The 24,769-nt window shown below is 29.7% G+C and overlaps 1 protein-coding gene across 5 annotated transcripts in view; it reads right to left on the bottom strand.

Annotated features, from left to right (window-relative positions):
- Window positions 1-9,570, bottom strand: part of LOC122272235 (uncharacterized) — a 66,932-nt gene extending 57,362 nt beyond the window's left edge. For 2 of the 5 annotated variants that reach the window (XM_087167307.1, XM_087167308.1), the window contains exons 1-2: window positions 9,382-9,570; window positions 7,434-7,540 (exon numbers count right to left, since the gene is read on the bottom strand). The gene's annotated coding sequence lies outside the window, so the exon portion shown is untranslated. The remainder of the gene's footprint in view (window positions 1-7,433; window positions 7,541-9,381) is intronic. The other 3 variants (XM_087167310.1, XM_087167306.1, XM_087167311.1) reach the window with 3 other exon arrangements.
- Between the last annotated feature and the right edge of the window lie 15,199 nt (window positions 9,571-24,769).

The raw sequence follows: 24,769 nt of genomic DNA, 5'->3' as shown, positions 1-24,769 counted from the left end.
TAATATAAACTATAGTGGGACTAATGATGAATATAACTTGTCATAATTAAATTTAAATGCAAGTGTATAAAATATGCAAGTACAAAAAATGAACTATTGCTGGACTCGAGATGAATATAACTCGTCATAATCAAATTGAAAAGAAGGTATAAAATATTATCTATCATATGAAAGTATATAATATAAACTGTAGCTGGACTCCTGACGAGTATAACTCGTCATCATTAAATTGAAACGCAAGTATAAAATATTAACAAGTATATGAAAGTATATAATATAAACTGTAGCTGGACTCTTAAAGAGTATAACTCCTCATAATTATATTGAAATGCAATTGAATAAATTAAGCAAGGATATAATAGAAACTAAAGCTGAACTAATAATGTATAAAACTTGTCATAACCAAAATGACATGCAAATTAATAATATAAGCAAATTGATGCAAGTATATAATATAAACTATATCTGGACACACGATGAATATAACTCGACACGATAAATTGAAACACAAGTGTATAATATAAGCAAGTAAATAATATAAACTATAGCTGGACATAGGATGAATATAACTTGTCATAACCAAATTGAAATGCAAATGTATAATATAAGCAAGTATATAATACGAACAATAACTGGACTCATGATGAATATAACTTGTCATAATTAAATTGAAATGCAAGTGTATAATATAAGGAAGCATATGCAAGTATATAATATAAACTATAGATAGACTCATGAAGAATATAACTTGTCATAATTAAATTGAAATGCAAATGTATAATATAAGCAAATATAAGCAAGTATATAATATAAACTATAGCTATACTGACGATGAATATAACTCGCCAAAACCAAATTGAAATGCAAATGTATAATATAAGCAAGTATATAATGCGAACAATAACTGGACTCATGACGAATATAACTTGTCAAAGTTAAATTGCAATACAAGTGTATAATATAAGTAAGCGTATGGCAAGTATATAATATAAACTATAGCTAGACTCATGATTTATATTACTCGTCATTATTAAATTGAAGTGCAAGTGTATAATATATGCAAGAATATAATATAAACTATAGCTGGACTAATGATTAAACTGAAATGCATGTGTATAATAAAAGCAAGTACATAATATATACTTTAGTTGGACTCCTGATTAATATAACTTGCCATAACCAAAAAAAAAATGCAAATGTATCATATAAGCAAATATATACAAGTATATAATATAAACTATAGCTGAACTCACGATAAATATAACTTGCCATAATAAATGTAAATGTATAATATAAGCAAGTACATGCAAGTATATAATAAAACCTATAGCTGGACTGACGATGAATATAACTCGCCATAATAAATTTAAATGAAAATGTATAATATAAGCAAATATAAGCAAGAATATAATATAAACTATAATTAATGATGAATATAACTCCTCATAATTAAATTAAATTGCAAGTGTATAAAATAAGCAAGGATAAAATATTAACTATAGCTGAACTAATAATGTATAAAACTTGTCATAACCAAATTGAAATGCAAATTAATAATAGAAGAAAATATATGCAAGCATATAATATAAACTATAACTGAACACACGATGAATATAACTCGCCATGATAAATTGAAACGCAAGTGTATAATATAAGCAAGTATATAATATAAACTATAGCTGGACATACATTGATTATAACTTGTCATAACTAAATTGAAATGCAAATGTATAATATAAGCAAGTATATAATACGAACAATAACTGGAGTCATGATGAATATAACTTGTCATAATTATATTGAAATGAAAATGTATAATATAAGCAAATATAAGCAAGTATATAATATAAACTATAATTAATGATGAATATAACTCCTCATAATTAAATTGAATTGCAAGTGTATAAAATAAGCAAGGATAAAATATTAACTATAGCTGAACTAATAGTGTATAAAACTTGTCATAACCAAATTGAAATGCAAATTAATAATAGAAGAAAATATATGCAAGCATATAATATAAACTATAACTGAACACACGATGAATATAACTCGCCATGATAAATTGAAACGCAAGTGTATAATATAAGCAAGTATATAATATAAACTATAGCTGAACATACATTGATTATAACTTGTCATAACTAAATTGAAATGCAAATGTATAATATAAGCAAGTATATAATACGAACAATAACTGGAGTCATGATGAATATAACTTGTCATAATTAAATTAAAATGAAAATGTATAATATAAGCAAATATAAGCAAGTATATAATATAAACTATAATTAATGATGAATATAACTCCTCATAATTAAATTGAATTGCAAGTGTATAAAATAAGCAAGGATAAAATATTAACTATAGCTGAACTAATAATGTATAAAACTTGTCATAACCAAATTGAAATGCAAATTAATAATAGAAGAAAATATATGCAAGCATATAATATAAACTATAACTGAACACACGATGAATATAACTCGCCATGATAAATTGAAACGCAAGTGTATAATATAAGCAAGTATATAATATAAACTATAGCTGGACATACATTGATTATAACTTGTCATAACTAAATTGAAATGCAAATGTATAATATAAGCAAGTATATAATACGAACAATAACTGGAGTCATGATGAATATAACTTGTCATAATTAAATTAAAATGAAAATGTATAATATAAGCAAATATAAGCAAGTATATAATATAAACTATAATTAATGATGAATATAACTCCTCATAATTAAATTGAATTGCAAGTGTATAAAATAAGCAAGGATAAAATATTAACTATAGCTGAACTAATAATGTATAAAACTTGTCATAACCAAATTGAAATGCAAATTAATAATAGAAGAAAATATATGCAAGCATATAATATAAACTATAACTGAACACACGATGAATATAACTCGCCATGATAAATTGAAACGCAAGTGTATAATATAAGCAAGTATATAATATAAACTATAGCTGGACATACATTGATTATAACTTGTCATAACTAAATTGAAATGCAAATGTATAATATAAGCAAGTATATAATGCGAACAATAACTGGACTCATGACGAATATAACTTGTCAAAGTTAAATTGCAATACAAGTGTATAATATAAGTAAGCGTATGGCAAGTATATAATATAAACTATAGCTAGACTCATGATTTATATTACTCGTCATTATTAAATTGAAGTGCAAGTGTATAATATATGCAAGAATATAATATAAACTATAGCTGGACTAATGATTAAACTGAAATGCATGTGTATAATAAAAGCAAGTACATAATATATACTTTAGTTGGACTCCTGATTAATATAACTTGCCATAACCAAAAAAAAATGCAAATGTATCATATAAGCAAATATATACAAGTATATAATATAAACTATAGCTGAACTCACGATAAATATAACTTGCCATAATAAATGTAAATGTATAATATAAGCAAGTACATGCAAGTATATAATAAAAACTATAGCTGGACTGACGATGAGTATAGAATATAACTCGCCATAATAAATTTAAATGAAAATGTATAATATAAGCAAATATAAGCAAGAATATAATATAAACTATAATTAATGATGAATATAACTCCTCATAATTAAATTGAATTGCAAGTGTATAAAATAAGCAAGGATAAAATATTAACTATAGCTGAACTAATAATGTATAACACTTGTCATAACCAAAATGACATGCAAATTAATAATATAAGCAAATAGATGCAAGTATATAATATAAACTATATCTGGACACACGATGAATATAACTCGACATGATAAATTGAAACACAAGTGTATAATATAAGCAAGTATATAATATAAACTATAGCTGGACATACATTGATTATAACTTGTCATAACTAAATTGAAATGCAAATGTATAATATAAGCAAGTATATAATACGAACAATAACTGGACTCATGATGAATATAACTTGTCATAATTAAATTGAAATGCAAGTGTATAATATAAGCAAATATAAGCAAGTATATAATATAAACTATAGCTATACTGACGATGAATATAACTCGCCAAAACCAAATTGAAATGCAAATGTATAATATAAGCAAGTATATAATGCGAACAATAACTGGACTCATGACGAATATAACTTGTCAAAGTTAAATTGCAATACAAGTGTATAATATAAGTAAGCGTATGGCAAGTATATAATATAAACTATAGCTAGACTCATGATTTATATTACTCGTCATTATTAAATTGAAGTGCAAGTGTATAATATATGCAAGAATATAATATAAACTATAGCTGGACTAATGATTAAACTGAAATGCATGTGTATAATAAAAGCAAGTACATAATATATACTTTAGTTGGACTCCTGATTAATATAACTTGCCATAACCAAAAAAAAATGCAAATGTATCATATAAGCAAATATATACAAGTATATAATATAAACTATAGCTGAACTCACGATAAATATAACTTGCCATAATAAATGTAAATGTATAATATAAGCAAGTACATGCAAGTATATAATAAAAACTATAGCTGGACTGACGATGAGTATAGAATATAACTCGCCATAATAAATTTAAATGAAAATGTATAATATAAGCAAATATAAGCAAGAATATAATATAAACTATAATTAATGATGAATATAACTCCTCATAATTAAATTGAATTGCAAGTGTATAAAATAAGCAAGGATAAAATATTAACTATAGCTGAACTAATAATGTATAAAACTTGTCATAACCAAATTGAAATGCAAATTAATAATAGAAGAAAATATATGCAAGCATATAATATAAACTATAACTGAACACACGATGAATATAACTCGCCATGATAAATTGAAACGCAAGTGTATAATATAAGCAAGTATATAATATAAACTATAGCTGGACATACATTGATTATAACTTGTCATAACTAAATTGAAATGCAAATGTATAATATAAGCAAGTATATAATACGAACAATAACTGGAGTCATGATGAATATAACTTGTCATAATTAAATTGAAATGAAAATGTATAATATAAGCAAATATAAGCAAGTATATAATATAAACTATAATTAATGATGAATATAACTTGTCATAATTAAATTTAAATGCAAGTGTATAATATATGCAAGTAAATAAAACGAACTATAACTGGACTCGAGTTGAATATAACTAGTCATAATTAAAATGAAAAGAAAGTATTAAATATTATCAAGCATATGAAAGTATATAATATAAATTGTAGCTGGACTCCTGAAGAACATAACTCCTCATAATTAAATTGAAATGCAAGTGTATAAAATAAGCAAGGATATAATATAAACTATAGCAGAAAAAATAATGTATCAAACTTGTCATAACCAAATTGAAATGCAAATTAATAATATAAGAAAATATATGCAAGTATATAATATAAACTATATCTGGACACACCATGAATATAACTCGCCATGAAAATTGACACGCAAGTGTATAATATAAGCAAGTATATAATATATACTGTAGCTGGACACACAATGAGAATAACTTGTCATAACCAAATTGAAATGCAAATGTATAATATAAGTAAGTATATAATACGAACAATAACTGGACTCATGATGAATATAACTTGTCCAAATTAAATAGAAAAGCAAGTGTATAATATAAGTAAGCATATGCAAGTATATAATATAAGCTATAGCTAGACTCATGAAGAATATAATTTGTCATACTTAAATTGAAATGCAAATGTATAATAAAGCAAATATAAGCAAGTATATAATATGAAACTATAGCAGAACTAATAATGTATAAAACTTGTCATAACCAAATTGAAATGCAAATTAATAATATAAGAAAATATATGCAAGTATATAATATAAACTATAGTTGGACTCCTGATTAATATAACTTGCCATAACCAAATAGAAATGCAAATGTATCATATAAGCAAATATATACAAGTATATAATATAAACTATAGCTGAATATATATAATATATAAATATAATATAAACTATAATTAATGATGAATATAACTTGTCATAATTAAATTTAAATGCAAGTGTATTATATATGCAAGTACATAAAACGAACTATAGCTGATAGCACAATTTGTCATAATTAAATGGAAATGCAAGTATATAAAAAATGCAAGAATATAATAAACTATAGCTGAACTAATGATGAATATAACTTGTCATAATTAAATAGAAATATCATAATTAAATAGAAAGTATATAATATAAACTATAGCTGGACTGACGATGAATATAACTCGCCATGATAAATTTAAACGCAAGTGTATAATATAAGTAAGTATATAATACAAACAATAACTGGACTCATGATGAATATAACTTGTCAAAGTTAAATTGAAATACAAGTGTATAATATAAGTAAGCATATGGCAAATATATAATATAAACTATATATAAAAAAAAAATATTTAATGAGGAAGGGAACATTTCAGTGTGACTAAAATGTGAAATTGTTATAACAAATAATTGTAATAGATGTATAAATTATTTATTTCTAATCTCAATAACTGATTACTGTTTCTGACAATTTTAAGACTGATTATTTTCCAGGCATGATTTAGGAATATATTTCAGGATAATGTAAAAAAATTGCAACTTTCCCTAACTATTCCTTGATTTTTGAAGTTATAATAAAATTCCCTGACCATTTCAGGTTTTCCCTGTTCTACCTAACCAGTTGAAGGGAGATAGGAATTTTATGAAATTGTGACAGGAGAGTTACAGAGATGTGAAAGCATACATTTTAGCCTAAATAAACACCATTTAAACTCAGCAGATTAATTCTCCGTTTATCCGCAGAGTTAACTCTGTATGTACACAATGCAAATATTTATTGTCTGGAGTAAACTCGGGCATAGCAGAACTCGTCTGTACGTTTTGTTTTATCACATTTTTATTCTGCCGACAGCAAAACAAAAAATAATAATCTGCTGTGATAGGAAGTTTGTTAATTTTTATTTAGGAGTTGTAAGACTATTTGTGGGACTGCAGATGTGTTTCTTCGTACAATTGAATGTACGATGGTTGATGAAAATACATACAAAAAAAAGTAAAAAATTGGCGTTCAGGAGCGAAAGTAAAAGTAATTCAGGTGATTTTTTAGATGATGAAGATGTAAACATATACAAAGACTAATATATAACTTTTTTCATTTGCCCATGATAATTTAGGATAGTAAACTTATGGTAAATTAAATATTTTTATACATAAAAAAATTAAAATTTCAACTTAGAACTTGTGTATTATGTATACTTTGTATTTCTTAATATAATAAAAATATATGTTGACTTTTTGCATTTTTTTTTCTTTAAAAAAATTGGTAAGGTAAGCGGTTAATTTATTGTTATCAAATAAATCTTGCTTTAAATTTAAAGCACATAGAAGGAAAACTAATTAGGATTTGTGAATGAACTTACTTGGCACCACCGATACAAGCCTCAGAGGACGAAGAACACGGAATGCTTGAAGAGCTTTAACATCAAAGCCATCTTTCATGAGATTTGAAAGAGCAGTACTTATCACACTATTCAAAATATAAATATTTTATTTATGAGTATAAAATATAAAGAATGTAATCAAACGCATGTCGAGAAGAATATATTTCTTAAATGAATACCCTTTACTCTATAACTTTATTAAGAAAAATAGAAATACAGCGAAACTTCTGCTATGGACACACCAGCGAAACGGAAGCCTCTCAATACGGACATCATTAGGTACATTCTCCGTGAAATGGACACATCCATAAACCGGACGCAGACAGTCATCTTTGCCCTATGAAACGTTATTTTCTATTTCCTCAACTTCTCTATTGTTTTGTTAATCAAATAAACCCTTCTCGGGAGAGGGGGGAAGAAAGACAATGTAAACCAACCAAGTTTAGTCTTCGGCAGATGCTTCTTTCTTTATTCGTCCAAAACGAATAATCTGCATTCTGCAGTATAGGCTAAATACCAAATATTTGTATGTTACATCTCTAATTTAATAGCAGTAATTGCTATTTATTTTAAAAATTTAATTTTTTTAAATTGTAATTTTACAATGCTGTGCATATCTTGTATCTATTTACAATTAAAAAACTCATTGAAAAAGTTTTTTTGCAATAACAGGACTCTATTTGCACAAATTCACAAAAGCAGGACCCTGGTTGAAAGAATATGACTCAACGTTTATTTGATAGTCACAAATTACAAGTAATTTTTTCACAATTTTACAAAAACAGGACCTTTAACAAAATGTGTGGACAGACCCTTGCCTGTTAGAAAATTAATTAGTTCTCCTACTTTACAGGTAAGCATTGATTCCTTTTGTTTTCTGCGTATCACGAGAGGTTTACTTTCAAAAAGGTATTAACCATGTTTCCTATCAAGTGATGGGAGATGTAAACCTAATAACTGAAACAGACTGAGGACTAAAAGCTCCCATTTGGTATCATATGACTAACTTGAATATCTGTGTTAAAAGGAAAATAATATTCATTTATCTGTAGCTACATCTAGAATTATGCATTTACATCATACTTTCATATATTCGTCTTACATAGAAAAAAAATATTCTTTAAAGTTAAATTAAATATCCTTGGAGATTATTTAATTATATCTATTTTAAATAAATATTCTAAAAACAATTTACAGTGTTAAACTTTGTCATTAAGGTGCCCTTCCCATAAACGGACAACTCTCGTAAACAGACAATGACTTGGCTGGAGACATCTATTCTTGTTCTTTCTCAGCACAACAACATTTTACTAGCCAAGGCTGTCTTAGTCAATTTCCCCAAGTAAAAATTAAGAGATATCAGTTACATCAAAAATGTCATACCTATTAGATGTTAAGGACAAAACTCATTAACAGTTTTCAAATGACTTAATAATATGAATCACATACATTATTTGCAGTTATATAATATTGAACATAAATTGGTAGAAAGATAGTAAACATGTGGTTAAAAATGGAAGAAAAACTTAAAATTAATATTAGAATAAAAATCATTATAAACCACTTATTACATCTATTACAAAATATACATCTCACTACTTTAAATACTAACACTAGCATATGCTTGCAACAAAAACAAATAGTTTTAAATAGCTAAAGAAGATAGTTTTAAACAGCTTTAAGTTTTAAATAGCTTTAGTTTTATATAGCTTTAGTTATATAAAACAAATAGTTTTAAATAGCTTTAAGAAGCTAAAGAATATAAAGTTCTTTCTAATTACAGTAGCCATATAGCCTTTTTTAACATATCAATAAATGACTAAAACAAATTTTCTCTTCAAACTCATAAAAATAACTTATTATCACTAAAATCTTATGAAATGCAGCAGACATGAGTTTAGAAATTATATTATTTATTTATACTAACAAAATTATTTCTGAAAATATTGCCTCTCACAAGTTTGGTGCAGGTTCACAAGCAGGTGCAAACCTCAAATAGGTTTGGATATCGAGATTTGTTTTCGTTTACCAACAAACGAAGCTTGCAACTCGGATTTACCGCCAAAATCGAGGAGATATCGATATTGGCGTGGCGATCGCAACGCTCGAATACGCCATCTGGGGAGAGACCAGTTTCATGTGTTTGGCCCTTTTCCCTTCCCTCTTCGCTTCGTTTCAATTGTATATGAATGTACTACTAATGGTATAGGAATGCACAACTGAATGAACAGCTAAATTTTCGCAATTACCATTGACAAATTATGTCAATCAAAAGCCTGTATTTCTACATATAACAAGATGCGATATTTTTACAAAAATACAGACATCTGACGGGCTTAATTGAGTCGTCGTAATTGCGTAAATTTAGCCCTAGTGTCAACAAGGATATGAATTTTTCGCTGCTAGATGGCTAAGTTAACAATCAGAAAACTGCAATCGGCATGATGCACATAGAATTATCAGAAAATCAATAAAATGGACCATTGGAGGGGAGGGACTTCATAGCTATTTTAGGTTCTAGTCAATTTTCTTGTTATCTTTTAAGGGGTGAAAAATTTAAATACATCAAAATTAAATACCTTTAAATTCCTTCATTTTAAATACCTTCATTAATAAGGAAGAGAAGCAGAGGGGGCCCCAATTACTCTAAGTCGGGCCCTGTCCTTACGCAGACTGATCAAAGTGCTCCCCCTCCCGTTTACTGCAGCCAGTGATGCTTGACTTCGGTGTTTTACTGGTCTTATGAATGGTAAAATTACCCGTAACTTTAAGCCCAAATCACATTAATAAAATAAAACTTCCTAGAAGAATATTAAGCCTGTTAACACATCGCCTCGAAAGCTTAACATAAACTGAGTGATACACAGGAAGTTATCTAATGTTTTTTTTTTTTTGGTTTTAGGAAGATGGTTATTGTTTATATTCAGTTAACCATCCATATAGCCTTACTGAGGGTAGCATTTCATGTTTTCTTGCAGATTGAGGTCAGGAGAAAGGACAGGTCATTCATGACCTGCACTCTATTATTCAAAAACCATTACTTTGAAGAATTTTCGTGTAAATGACGGCATTCTCTTACTGGAAATTTCTTTGTTGATAAACAAAAAAACTCTTTACCTTTTGAATATTTGAATGTCAAAAAAAATTCTCAAATTTAAATAAGGCATTTGTGCATGTATTACTAAAAAAAATATTGTTATACGCAATTGCATAATTTTCTGAAATGTTTTATAATTATCTGAATGCTAAAAATTCTCAAATTAATATGGAAAATTTCTACAGTACAGTGCTAAAAAAATCATCTTTACGATTTTTTTTTAGATTCGCGATCGCAACACTCGAATACGCCATCTGGGGAGAGACCGGTTTCATGCCTTTAGCCCTTCTCCCTTCCTTCTCCTCCTCTTTTCAGATGTATAGGAATGTACTACGGTATTTTCCCTTTTCTTAATACTTTTCCTTTTTATTTAATAAGAATATTTTTTAAAATTTCCATAATACTTTTCTTTAGAACTATGTTTAATGTAGTTTTCAGTTCCATATAGTTTTTCAAGTTAAAAGATTTCAATCTATATAAAAATCAAGAGTAAAACTAACGTACTTCTTTCCTCTATGACTTTCCACACGCTAATGGGGAAAGCATGTGAAGTGTTGCCATAGGAAAAGAGTTCTGCTCTACGCCACCTGCAGCCCATTTCGATCGCCAATATATCTTTGCGACTTTTTTCAGTACTGCATTGTAGAAATCGCACTTCAGAATTCGCGATCGCAACACTCGAATACGCCATCTGGGGAGAGACCGTTTTCATGCCTTTAGCCCTTCCCTCTCCTCCTCTTTTTAGTTGTATTGGAATGTACTACGATATTTTCCCTTTTCTGAATATTTTTCCTTTTTATTAAATAAAACTATTTTTTAAAATTCGCGTAATACTTTTCTTTAGAACTATGTTTAATGTAGTTTGAAGTTCCATATAGTTTTCCAACATTAATCTATATGAAAATCAAGAAAGAAACTAACGTACTTCCTTCCTCTATGACTTTCCGCACGCTAATGGGGAAAGCATGTGAAGTGTTGCCATAGGTAAAGAGCTCTGCTCTACGCCATCTGCAGCCCATTTCGATCGCCAATATTGGAATAATTATGACAAGTTAAAAATAAATTTCCAAGCTGCCGTTTTCGTAAATTTTTAAGTATCTCAAGAATTATTATCGACCCATTTCTTTCAAATTTTGGATTTTGTCGTTTAAAATTACAGTCGAACTCGTTTATAACGAGCTCGGATTTAACGAGAACTCGGATTTACTGAGGGAAATGAGAATATTTGGTTGGATCAATGTTAAGTCTATGGAACAGAAGTCGCTTTTAACGAGCAAGACCCGGTTTTAGCGAGCAATATTTTTCTGTCTGACAATCTTTTTTCTCATCTTTCTAGCCTTTCTGTCTTATCTTTTTTTCAAAATGATAAGAAATGCATGAAATCAAAAAAAAAAGAAGAAGAAAAACGTGAACTGAAATTTAATTGCCCTTATCGCTCTGATCTTTTGCAGGTTGGGGAGGTTAGTTGTCATTAAATTAAGAAAAGTATTTAATTAAATTAATTAATGTAGTTAAAGTATGTAAATATCAATTAAATTTTAAGTAAACTCAATCATTTGACCTCCCAAGCCCCCCTCCCTCTTCTGGTTGCACGCCTGCCTTAAGGATCCGTTTATTACGAGCACTCGGATTTAACGAGTACAATGTTACGGTCCCTTTGTGCTCGTTATAAACGAGTTCGACTGTAATTCGCTAAAAATGATGCAAAAAAACTTGTAATTTAAAATTCAAAATTATTCGATTATTGTCATGTAAAATAATAATAAAAACGCATTCAAAATTATTTTCACTTGAAATGTTAAAGTTTTGTGTAACCAAATTTTATAATTGTTTGCAAAGGTTTTTAATTCGCTTAAAAAGTTTTATGACGAAGTTTTCAAAAAGTGAAGTCCCGCAGTGGACTGATCATTAAGACACGGTTCCCAGCAGATCACCGAAATCAAGCATCACTGGCTGCGGTCAGTGTGCGGGAGGGTGACCACTTGGATCAGTCTACGTAGGGACCGAGGGTGTGTGGTATTGGTCCTCGTTAAACTGTGCTACCGTAAAGTCCTCGACTTCGCGCACAGGTCGTCGGGCTACCGAAGCGGGGGTGCCATCCCCCCGCAGAGGATCAAAATTGTGATGGCATGTCTTCGGACCATCCTCAGTGATGTTTCCCAGACCGTCGCCAATAGCCCATTGTGCAGCTCTAGTGCGACGTAAATGAACAACAACAACTTCTTAATACATTATTTCCTTATCTAATAACATTGAAAAACAAGCTTAACTATGCTGATAAGATTGTTAGCTACTGGAATGTGTTTATTAGCTAAACACACATCTATAACCATCGCTAAGTAACAAGAAGCTTTGCTCTTCTTGATATTAGTTTTTTATGCATTATCGTAGTTCAAATTCAATTCATATTGCTCACAATTTGATGAACGGTTGTGTGATAGAATTTTAACTGAAAGCCCGAATTCTGTCAGCATTTACATCGATTTTCGCAATAAATGTCTGTCCTAGATGCATCAATTCATGTCGCTCATTTCTATAACTTACTACACAAACTGATTTCTCAAGAAAGAGGACTTCCAACAACAACATATATCTTTCTTTTGCATATTTAACTACCACAGCTTTTAGTATAGTGTACTATACTGGGTCAGATATAATTACATTTTTGACTATATAATATTTTACTTAATTTTCCGTCGCCATAAGACCGTCGCCAATAGCCCATTGTGCAGCTCTAGTGTGACGTAAATTAACAACAATAACAAAAACAAAAAGTGAAATTAACATTAACTGAGAGATTGAATAACAAAACATTATAATATGTTGTATCTAGTTTTCTGCGCTATACTGTTGGGAATGTAAATTGCTTATCAGTTTTTTCGAAGTTAGATTGGTGTATATAATTTGTACTGGACAGCGATAGCCTTGGTTGGCAGGACATTGGACTTGGTTGGTTCGTGAGAAAGAGAAGTTGAAATCCAGCCGACCGAAGACTATCCGTGTAATAAATGGTGACTGGAACAAGTTAAATCTGTAGGGTCACAAAGTCCTCTATGTTCCCATAACAAATTAAACCTCTGGGGGTGCTGAATCGGAGATTGTTCTCTGTTTCAGGTCAGAATTACGATGTGTGGATGAATTAATGGATGTGAGAACAGGAATGCCTTATAAACGGATGCGGCGTATGGGAGTGGCAGAAGTCGAATTCTTGTTCCGCCCTGGAAAACGTGAACAACCCCCCCCCCTGCCTCAATGGCCAACGACAGCAGTAAATCGAAATTGTGTGTATCAAAATTGTGATGGCATGTCTTCGGATCATCCTCAGGGATGTTTCCAAGACCGTCGCCAATATCCCATTGTAGGCCGGGATAGCCTGGTTGGTAAGACACTGGACCCAAGTCAAAGAGTTCGTGGGTTCAATCCCCGCCGGCCGAAGATTCCCCGTGTATTAAATTATGACTGATGCACGTTAAATCTGTCGAGTACCAAAGTCCTCCATGTTCCCATAACAAATCAATAAATCTGGCAGTATTGATCCTAGAATGTCCTTGTCTTCTGGATTGGTTCAAAATGACAAGGCTACGGAGTTGAACATTAGTAGTCTTAAACCCCAAATCTGGATCTGCTGTTCAACAACGGATATATATGTAGTATCTAAAATACTAGCTTAATAAAATTAAAAGGATCTTTTGAGACTAAACTCAAACAGAATTATATCTATCTGCAGATAAGCTTATCTGGTCTCTGAGAACATTAAATTTCGCTTTCACATACTTAACTTGGCTCTTCGCGTATACATTTAGTCCCGTTGAATAGCAATGAAATCTTTATTTATAAAATGAATCCACCCCGCACAATAAGAAGCCAAATTCCCATGAAAATCAAGACTATGTTGAGATATTAATTCATCTCCATCTGGTCTTCAGATGTTACAGAACGCCGGTCCTAACAAAGAAGATATAAAAAATGGTCTGGATTATTTGGGTCACATGACATGAAGGAAATTATATGTAACACGTAAAAAAGTGTACACTTATCTTTTAGAAATGAAACTGTAAGCATCTATCCAGGAGCTCTGCTCCGTGTATATATAATGTGTAAATAGATTCCTTATTCTTAATCTCAATAAAAGCATAGAAAATGCATTATGTTGTCATCCTTATATAAAGGATATTAAAAATATTAAAATATGACTGCAAATTTTACGAAATGCAATATAATGATTCATGAATGAAAGCCACGGCTCAAGAGTTTACGAGAAAGAACGAGAACGAGCACTACATCAAAGTCGACAGGATTTCTCTCTGCCCGGAACCCAATGGAATGGCAAGCGAATTTAAAGATTATTGCAAAGAATTTATGCTTTGAATGAATGAACTGGAATTAAGAGATGCAATAAAAAAGAGAAAAGTTTGATGAACTCCCGTTATCGGCCCCTTCTCTGCTTGGGACGGAAAGTCGAAGTTTCCTTTTGCCCCCCTGAAGCCCGATGGAGATCCGAGGGTGAACTTCGTCGAAGGAGGGATGACCTTATTACCGCCCTATGTGTTCGCCGAAGAGATGACTTTATTTCCGCCCTGTGTCTTCGCGGAGGTGATGATTTTTGTCGCCCCTGTTCTAAATGCGCCCTAGGAAAAAGACTGACTCTCGCAGGAGAAAAATGTTGAAGAGTGAAGGAGGAGGAGAAATGGATTGTTTATTGTGTTTTTAATACGGTGCGCTCGCGTTGTTGAGCAGATGAAGATCAGTAAGTTTTGAAAATAATTTTGTTTAACTAAAAATGATAATTTTATTACAATACTGAAGATAGTTATAAATAGAAATTATATTATATTATGGTGTGTGTTGCAATTTTAAAAAGTATATAGAGTGTGTTGGTATTTCGAAAATGTAATACTTTGGTTTTATTTTCAATTTATTTTGATTTTCATTTCGTTTATTGCAAAAATAAGTATCTTATTTTTAAGTTATTGATAATTAATGTTGTGAAAAATGGCATATCTATGGAAACTAGTTAAATCGGAACTGGTAATTTTAGCGAACGAATTAGATTTAGATGTAAATGAAAATAACACAGTTCCAGAGATAAGAAATAAAATTGTAACGCAAGAAAATTATGACGAATCTATAACTAAAGAAATAGTTAATAGAATTTTAGAAGAAAAACGGGAAAAATCAGAATTGCAACTTTTAAGAGAAAAGGTTTTAAGTCTAGAAAATAATGACAAAGATATATCCTATTTAGGTAAACTAGTAAAAGCTGATTTAATTGTTTTGGTAGATGAGTTAGGAATATTAGTAAGTGATAATGAACCAGTTTCCGAAATCAGGAAAAAAATAATATCAGATGAGAATTACAATGAGGGGTTAACCAAAGAAATTGTAAGTCGTATGCTAGAAGAAAAGAAAGAAATGCAAGAATTACAAATTTTAAAGGCTAAAAAATCAAGAACTTGAACTTTATAAATTAACTTTTCAAAGTAATGATAAGGAAACACGTTCAAGTGTAAATTCATCTAATGTAAACATTTCCTTAATGAGATTGTCACAACCGTTTGACCCCCATAAAGATGAGATATTTTTGTATTTAAAAAATTTCGAAACTAAGGCCAAATTGGCTAATATTCCCGAAACCGAATATGTTGTTTATTTATTGAATATGTTACCCCATGATATTGTTAACCAACTAACACGGGAACCGGGTGAATTGGCTCATGATTATTCACATATAAAAACCTTATTATTCAAAAGGTATAAACTTAATCCAGAGCAATTAAAATTTAAATTCTTTTCAACTCATAAGAAATCTCAAGATTCTTGGCGCGATTTTTGCAATGAAATATCTGCTTACTTTAATGATTGGTTAGCTGAGCTTAAGATAGAATCATTTGAAGAATTAAAGGAATTAATTATTGCTAACCAAATCAAAACTAGAGTACCAAATGAAGTAAAGCAGCATTTTCTTGATACATGGAATTCTATGAATAGTTCTTTAAAATTGGCAGAGAAACTTGATGAATTTGAATCTTTAAGAATCGGTATAAATAAACAGACAGGTACGAAACCAAAACAATTTTCTCCTACTTTGCAGAGACGCGCTACAAATAATGCACAAATAATGCACCACAAGTAAAAAGAAATTTTACAAATAATTATCAGAGTGGTACCGGACAGTTCAGATACCAGACTGATCAACAGCATTATATGGGACGAAATTATAATTACCCATATAGGGCTGGTTTCAATCAGTATAGTAATCAGTCTAAATATAATAGTAATGAAATGAAACGATCAACTGAAAAAACTCACCATGGAACTGTTTCTGATAAATCTTCCCGAAACAAATATGACAAAAAGAGTGAAAATGTTAATGATAATCCCTCTCAAAACAAATGTAACAAAAATGTTGGAAATGGTGTTGAAAATGGTATTAATGATCAATGACAATTAAAATCTTTATATTTTTGTGATACGATTATGTCGGGAAGTGATGGCACAAAAATTGAAATTCGGGCCCTTTGTGATACTGGAGGAACAATATCAATTATTCCATCAAAATTATTAAAAAATATTAAATATAGAAAAATTGAAGAAAAATATAAAGTGCCATTGCAACAAACACAAGGCACAATTCATGATTTTGATTTAATTGAAATAGATGTTTGTATCGGTAAATTGACAAATAAAATCAAAATGTATAGTATTAATACGAATTTGAATTATTGTTTGCTATCACTACCTGACATGTACGTATTTAATATTAAATTAGATTTTGATAAAAGAATTGTTGTTCAAGGTGAAAATGAAATAAAATGCTCTAAAAATATTATAACTCAGTCAAAATGTTTATGTCTCAGTGTAGTTAAGGATAGTCTTTGCTCATCACCAACGAGTAAATATTCTAAATCACTTGAATCTGTGAATTGTAATTCACCACAGGAAATAGTAGATAAGAGACTATCCTTATTAAGAGAAAAATATAATGATATTTTTAGTGAGGATAGATATGATGTTGGACTCATAAGGTTAGAGCCTCAGAAGGTTATTCTTACTTCTGAATTGCCAATATCTCTACGTCCATATCGTTGCTCTCCTCAAGATAACATAGAAATTGAGACACAAATTAAAAAGTAGTTAGAAAATGATATTATTAAACCTTCACATAGTCCCTATTCAGCCCCTGTAACGATGGTTACTAGAAAAGATGAGGGAAAAAGAAATAGACTTTGTATAGATTTTAGGCGATTAAATTTAGTAACAAAATCAGATGCTGAACCGATTCCTCGAATTGATGATGTTCTTGATGACTTAACGAATTCAAAATATTATTCTAAAGTGGATTTATGTTCAGGTTTTTGGCATTTAAAAATTAGAGATTGTGACACTGAAAAATTTGCGATGACCACTAATTTTGGCTTATATGAGTGGGTAAGACTCCCTTTTGGTTGGAAGAACAGCCCAAGTATATTTCAGCGAGCTATTCGCCAAATACTACAAAAACATAATATTAAATTTGCTAAAAATTTCTTTGATGATATTATAATTTATAGTAACTCTCTTGAAGAGCATTTAGCTCATTTAGGAAAAATTTTCGAAATTTGTAGGTTAGAAAATATCAAATTAAAAGGTTCTAAGTGTGATTTTTGTAAAACAAGTATTAAGTTTTTGGGTTATGAAATTTCCGAAGGTAAATGTTCTCCTAATGATGCAAATATAGAAACAATTAAAAAACTTCTGCCTCCTCATAACGTCAAGTCATTACAAAGGTTTTTAGGCTCGATTAATGTTTATCATCGTTTTATTCAAAATTACGCAAAGTTAAGATTGCCGTTAAATAAATTACTTAAAAAAGATGCTAAGTTTGTTTGGTCTGAAGATTGTCAAAAATCATTCGAAGAGTTAAAAAACGCGTTAATTTCCAAACCAGTTTTATGTCTTTTCAACCCACAAAGAAAATGTCATTTGTATGTAGATGCTTCTGGTGAGGCTATAGGTACAGTCCTTAAACAAGAGCACCCGGATGGAACACAACATCCAATATCTTTCCATTCGAGGCAATTAAGAACTTATGAGAAAAATTGTTCAATTACTGAGTTAGAATGTTTAGCAATAGTAGATGCTCTTGATAAATATCAACATTATCTTCATGGAACACCTTTCACCATACATACAGACCACGCAGCTCTAGTTTGGTTGAGAAATGTGAAACATCTGACCGGTAGATTATTTAGATGGTCTTTAAAGTTATCAATGTATGAATATGAGATAAAATATAAAAAAGGAAGTACTAATTATGAGGCAGATATGCTCTCTAGAAATAAAATTTCTCACCATAATTGCTATCCAACACATTTAATTCAAAAAGAAAAATTAATTGAACATCAAAGGCTTGATAATGTAAATAATCCTAATTTTAAGAAAATTAATGATGTTTTAACTGTTAGTAAAAAGGGTTTAATTAAAATTGTAGTCCCCTTTTCCTTAAGAGAAGAATTAATTTCAAAAGTACATGAAGAATATGGTCACCCAGGTGTAAAGAAAATGTTAAGCATTATTTCCCCATACTATTATTGGTCAGATAGTATTAAGGACATTAGTAATTATGTTAAGTACTGTGAAACTTGTCAGTTTAATAAGATCTCACACTTGAAAAAATACGGTTTGTTACAGTCAATGCCACCCTGTAAAGAACCTTTTGAGCTAATATCACTGGATTCTGTAGGTGGTTTTAACTATTATAACTCTTCTAAAAAATATTTGAACATTGTAATTGAACATTGTACCAGATATATCTGGGCTTTTTGTAGCAAAAATATTACATCAGAAGTGTACTCGAATTTGTTGAAGCCTATATTTACATCCTATGCCCCAAAGGCATTATTAACTGATAGGAACCCAGCCTTTACTTCTAGTCGATTTAAGAAATTTTTAAGAAATCATAATGTAAAACAGTTGTTGACAACTAGTCACCATCCACAATGTAATGGAAAATCAGAAAGGGTAGGACAATCAATAGTTACTAGATTAAAATGTAAAGTAAATAACTTTTCTAAAAAGATTCCTTGGACTAAATTTCTTGATCAAGTTGTGTCTGAATATAATAATACTCCTCATGCTGTTACAACTTTTCCACCTGCTTATTTATTGTTTGGCTCCTTGCCTTTTGATTCCCCTATTGATCAACCTTTATACCCCCCAGTCGAAAAAGTCAGAGAAATAGCTTTCGAAAAAACCAAGGAACGTCATTTGAAAAATAAACTTAGATATGATTTAAAATTTAAAAATGCAGATTTTAAAGAAGGAGATTTGGTAATAATGGAAGAATATAAATACCCTAACACTAGAAAATTAACTTCTCCTTATTCAGGCCCTTACACTATATTAAGGAAACTTTCTAATGTAAACTTTGAGATAGATAAATATAATAATCAAACTGAAATCGTTCACTCTTCCAAATTAAGATATTTTTATCCAGTTGAAGAATTTCATTTAACACCAGAAGGTGAAAATTAGGAGTACATTTTATGTAAATTTTAGTCAATTTCTGTTATGATATTTTTGTAATTTTGCTATAAGGAAAATTCGAATTTTGTAATTTATTGAAAATGATACTGAACTGTTATCAATAATATTAATAAGAAGAATTATTGAAGGAAAAATTATGAATTTTGTTATACATTAAGACTAAGTTTGAACTGTCATATATATTGATGATGATGAGAAGAAATATTACCCCTTTTCTGGAAGATCCGACCCTTAATTAGTGAAAACCAGCGTAGTGTTTACCCATACCTGAGATAACAGATTATGTGGACGAAGCTTTATCTTTTCTTTTGTCTTTGTGGAAATATTAAACCACAAATGCATATAATTGATGATGACACACTTAAGGTTGCCAGGATCTTCCATAACTGGAAATTATGTTTTTAATTGTATTTTTCTTTACTTTATATTTTGATGTTTGTATTTTATGAAGGTGTTTATACTTTATACAGTGACATGTAGTCACAAAGAATGAGAAGTGGCAACGATGCCAAAAATGTTTAAGAAAATGAGTACTAAAAAATGAATATTGTTTGTGGAAATGAGTACAAAAAAATGAATATTGGATGTGGAATGAGTACTGAAATTGATTATTTTGCGAAAATAAGAAAAGTTGTTGTAAGGTATGTACTAGAAAGAATAGTGATTACTGAGATCAAGTAGTGTATTTGAGATTTATAGAAATGAAAAGGAAAGTTAGTTTTTTTTACTTGAAGTATTTTAAGGAGTTAGTTAAAGAGAATATCTTGAATAACTATTTCAAAGTGTATCAGAAGAGGGAAAATTTATGAGTATTTTAAAGCTCTGTGAGATGAATATTTAAGACATTTTTGTAAGAGATTTAGGATAATGATGAAGTTTTATAAGCATGCTAATAGGTCCTCAATCAAGTGACTAATGTCACAAGGACTTAAACGTACGTAGCAATTTTTAAGGCCTATTGTTTAGTTGCAACTACATTTTTATATTTATATTTTTAAAGTAGATGTTAATTTAGCATCTTAAGAAGTAGAATATTGAGTGTTTTTATAAATGTTTTATATAATCTATTTTAAAAATTTTTGAGAGTTAGTACGAAACCATTGCTATTGAGGTAGTTCATACGTTTTGTTAACATTATATTTGAATATTGTTTTTATTTTTAGATTGTTTTTGTAATTCAGATCATGTGATCTGAATCATTCAGATTAATATTCATTTTAAATAGTTAAATAGAAGATGGTAAGTAAGGATTTTGATCTTTCCTCAATGAGATGTGATGTGTAGCCTGATCACCTCCGGGTCAACACCTTTGAGAGGGGGGATATTGTAATATCTAAAATACTAGCTTAATAAAATTAAAAGGATCTTTTGAGACTAAACTCAAAAAGAATTATATCTATCTGCAGATAAGCTTATCTGGTCTCTGAGAACATTAAATTTCTCTTTCACATACTTAACTTGGCTCTTCGCGTATACATTTAGTCCCGTTGAATGGCGATGAAATCTTTATTTATAAAATGAATCCACCCCGCACAATAAGAAGCCGAATTCCCGTTAAAGTCAAAAACCATATTGAGATATTAGCTCACCCCCGTCCATCTGGTCTTAAGATGGTACAGAACGCCGGTCCTAACAAAGAAGATATAAAAAATGGTCTGGATTATTTGGGTCACATGACATGAAGGAAATTATATGTAACACGTAAAAAAACGTACACTTATCTTTTAGAAATGAAACTGTAAGCATCTATCCAGGAGCTCTGCTCCGTGTATATATAATTTGTAAATAGATTCCTTATTCTTAATTTCAATAAAAGCATAGAAAATGCATTATGTTGTCATCCTTATATAAAGAATATTAAAAATATAAAATTATGACTGCAAATTCCTAGAAAATGCAATATAATGATCAATGAAAAGCCACAGCTAAAGAGTTTACGAGGAAAATAGAGGAGGAGTACTACATATATACATATATATATATATATATATATATATATATATATATATATATATATATATATATATATATATATATATATATATATATATATATATATATATATATAGGCCAATAGAAATGCACGGACAACAATGGAAAACTGTAACAACATCATTAGACATACTCAAAATAAAATAAAAGTTGCCACTCAGCTCTAGCTGGTAAGTTTAGTCGTAACATTTTAGCAAGCAGCATTATTAAAAACTTTAACTTTTTCACACACATGCGTTCTCAATGTTAATTGGCAGTTTTGTGCATTACTAACAGCAAGTCTTCTGTGATTGACTGTTTGTTATCATTTCATTCTCTTCTTAGAAAGATATAGATGTTCCAAAAAATATTCAAATTACATTGTTTTAGTTAATACTCGAAATAACACGGGTTATCCGATCTATAGTCATTTTATTTTGCGATTTCGTTAAAGATTTTAGAGTATATTACCTCCGAAAATGTATGGTACTACTTTGCACCAAAATTAGTTAAGTGAAACAACACAGGTGTCAGATATAGTGAGAATCCAGGAAGGGCTCATTTTCATAATTTTTGGTATAAAGTAGTTCGGAAAGTTTGTTGTAATTTAGTTTGGAGTAAGGTAGCTTCATTTTAAGCGTTTAGTTTTACTAAAAGTTTTACGCCAATGTGTAATGCTACATATAAAGACCGTGGTGGAAGAACCGGTTAAGTGACACTTTTAAAAAAAATTGAATTTTTCCTGTGAAAGTTCTTATTCAACTTCATTTAGATATATATTTTTATTTATATTGTTATATCTATGCATTCCAAAGATACTCGGAGGAAGAACCAACTAAGTGACATTATTTGAATATTTATTGGATGGAAGAACCAACTAAGTGACATTATTTGAATATTTATTGGATGGAAGAACCAGCTAAGTGACTTGACAACAAATAGTCAAAAACGCAAACCTAGAACATTTCTTTTTTGGCATTGAACACTAAGAAGAGAGGGAGAAGAAACAATTGGTAAACCACTAGACCAGTGATGGGCATAAAGCAGATATAAAATTAAGATATATTTGAATTAGAAAACTGAACAAATACAGATAAAATTTATATAGTATAATCAGTGTTGGGGTTTTGGACGTCCTAAACTGGTTTTAGACAGGACACGTGGGGTTTACTGTCTTAAACTGGGTAAAACTGTCCTAAACTGTCTTAAAGTGTCCAAAACCTTGAACTTTGGTAAAAGGTAAAAATTCTATAGGTGTAACCATTGTACACATAATAATTACATGTATCAATAAATATTTGATATTTTTTATACAATTTACTATAACTTATTAAAAGAAAATAATATAATATAATAGGAAAAGGTTTATAATTTTTGAAGCTCCACAATTCATTGAACAACAAAAGTGAATACCTAATCCTTTAAATATAAATATGCTTTTAATACTGATAAACAATATTTTTGCATAAGGATAAATATGGCAATATTAAAAAATAATAATTTTTCTTAAAAAAAAATACTAAATTGGTTAAAAAATTAACCTTTTATTTTTCACAATATTTTTTTTTAAAAATGTTATAATATCTGCATCACAGGATGATAAAAAAAAACATCTATTTTAAAAAAAATTGCTTTTAAGTATAAATATATTAGTTTAAATTGAAAATACAAAATAACTGAAAAATGTATTAACAGTTTTGAAGGGCATAACATCAGTTTCAGTTACTGACACTGGTGATGTATCACCACTATGCTAAAAGAATTGAACATGAAAGAAATAAAAGTATTCTTGAATAGTACTGTAGATAAATAAATCTGTGTATGACGAACCAAGCACTTAATCCCTAATATTTTAACCTGTATGGCAAGGCCAAACTTCAGTTATGTACTATCGAATGAGAGGACCAATTGAACTTGATTACTGATTAATCTTCCTTTGTTTAAATTGAAGAGTCAAACAATATTAATAAAACATCATTGCGAGGCGGGTGCGGAATTTTTTTTGACCATCTATAGCTGGGATTCGAACCAAGTTCACATCATTCGAAGGCGGACGCTCTATCCCCTAAGTTAAGAAGCCTTTGGCTGATATGGTATTGATGTATGTTGACATTGATCAAAAAGACTGGGATATTATTTAACCTTTCGTCATTTTCCCCTATATCACCACCAAACTGGAAACTTTTGGTCTCACGCCATTTTACCTTCTCCTATTACTTATGATTACCTATTTCCTATTATCTTACCTATGAAGCTCAAACAACTTTAAACCGTATGTTTCCTCATTAATTTAGGTTTAAGACTAATAATGTCCCTTACCTTGTTTGTAAAGCAGAAGAAGCGAAACAACTTGCTCGTCTGCGTACATTCTATACAGAAGATGAGACGCAATTCATATCACCGACCGGTCTTTTATACACCAGGATAGCTTGTTTGGATTTTTAATCCTGTTCGAAAGCTTGGGTTGTCTGAAAAGTTATTGTAAAAATATTTTGGAACTTATAGTTTAAAATGAGCAGTTTCTAATGTTACCTATGAGATCGAAGACGTTCCACTAAGCGTAAAAAAACTACGGATACCGTGATGCTCATGAAACTATACTATGATCCATCATGACAAATAAAACCATTTGAAAACGAAAATCTGCCTTCAACACCAAATGAAACTAAAGTAAGATAGCAGGTCCTATCACCACGTCCCGTTCCAGATGTCAAATAAAATG

Source organism: Parasteatoda tepidariorum, chromosome 7, assembly GCF_982258835.1.
Source record: "Parasteatoda tepidariorum strain Cologne lab strain chromosome 7, Ptep-v5.0, whole genome shotgun sequence".
NCBI classification, from domain to species: domain Eukaryota; kingdom Metazoa; phylum Arthropoda; class Arachnida; order Araneae; family Theridiidae; genus Parasteatoda; species Parasteatoda tepidariorum.
This window is presented reverse-complemented; position numbering and strand designations above follow the sequence as displayed.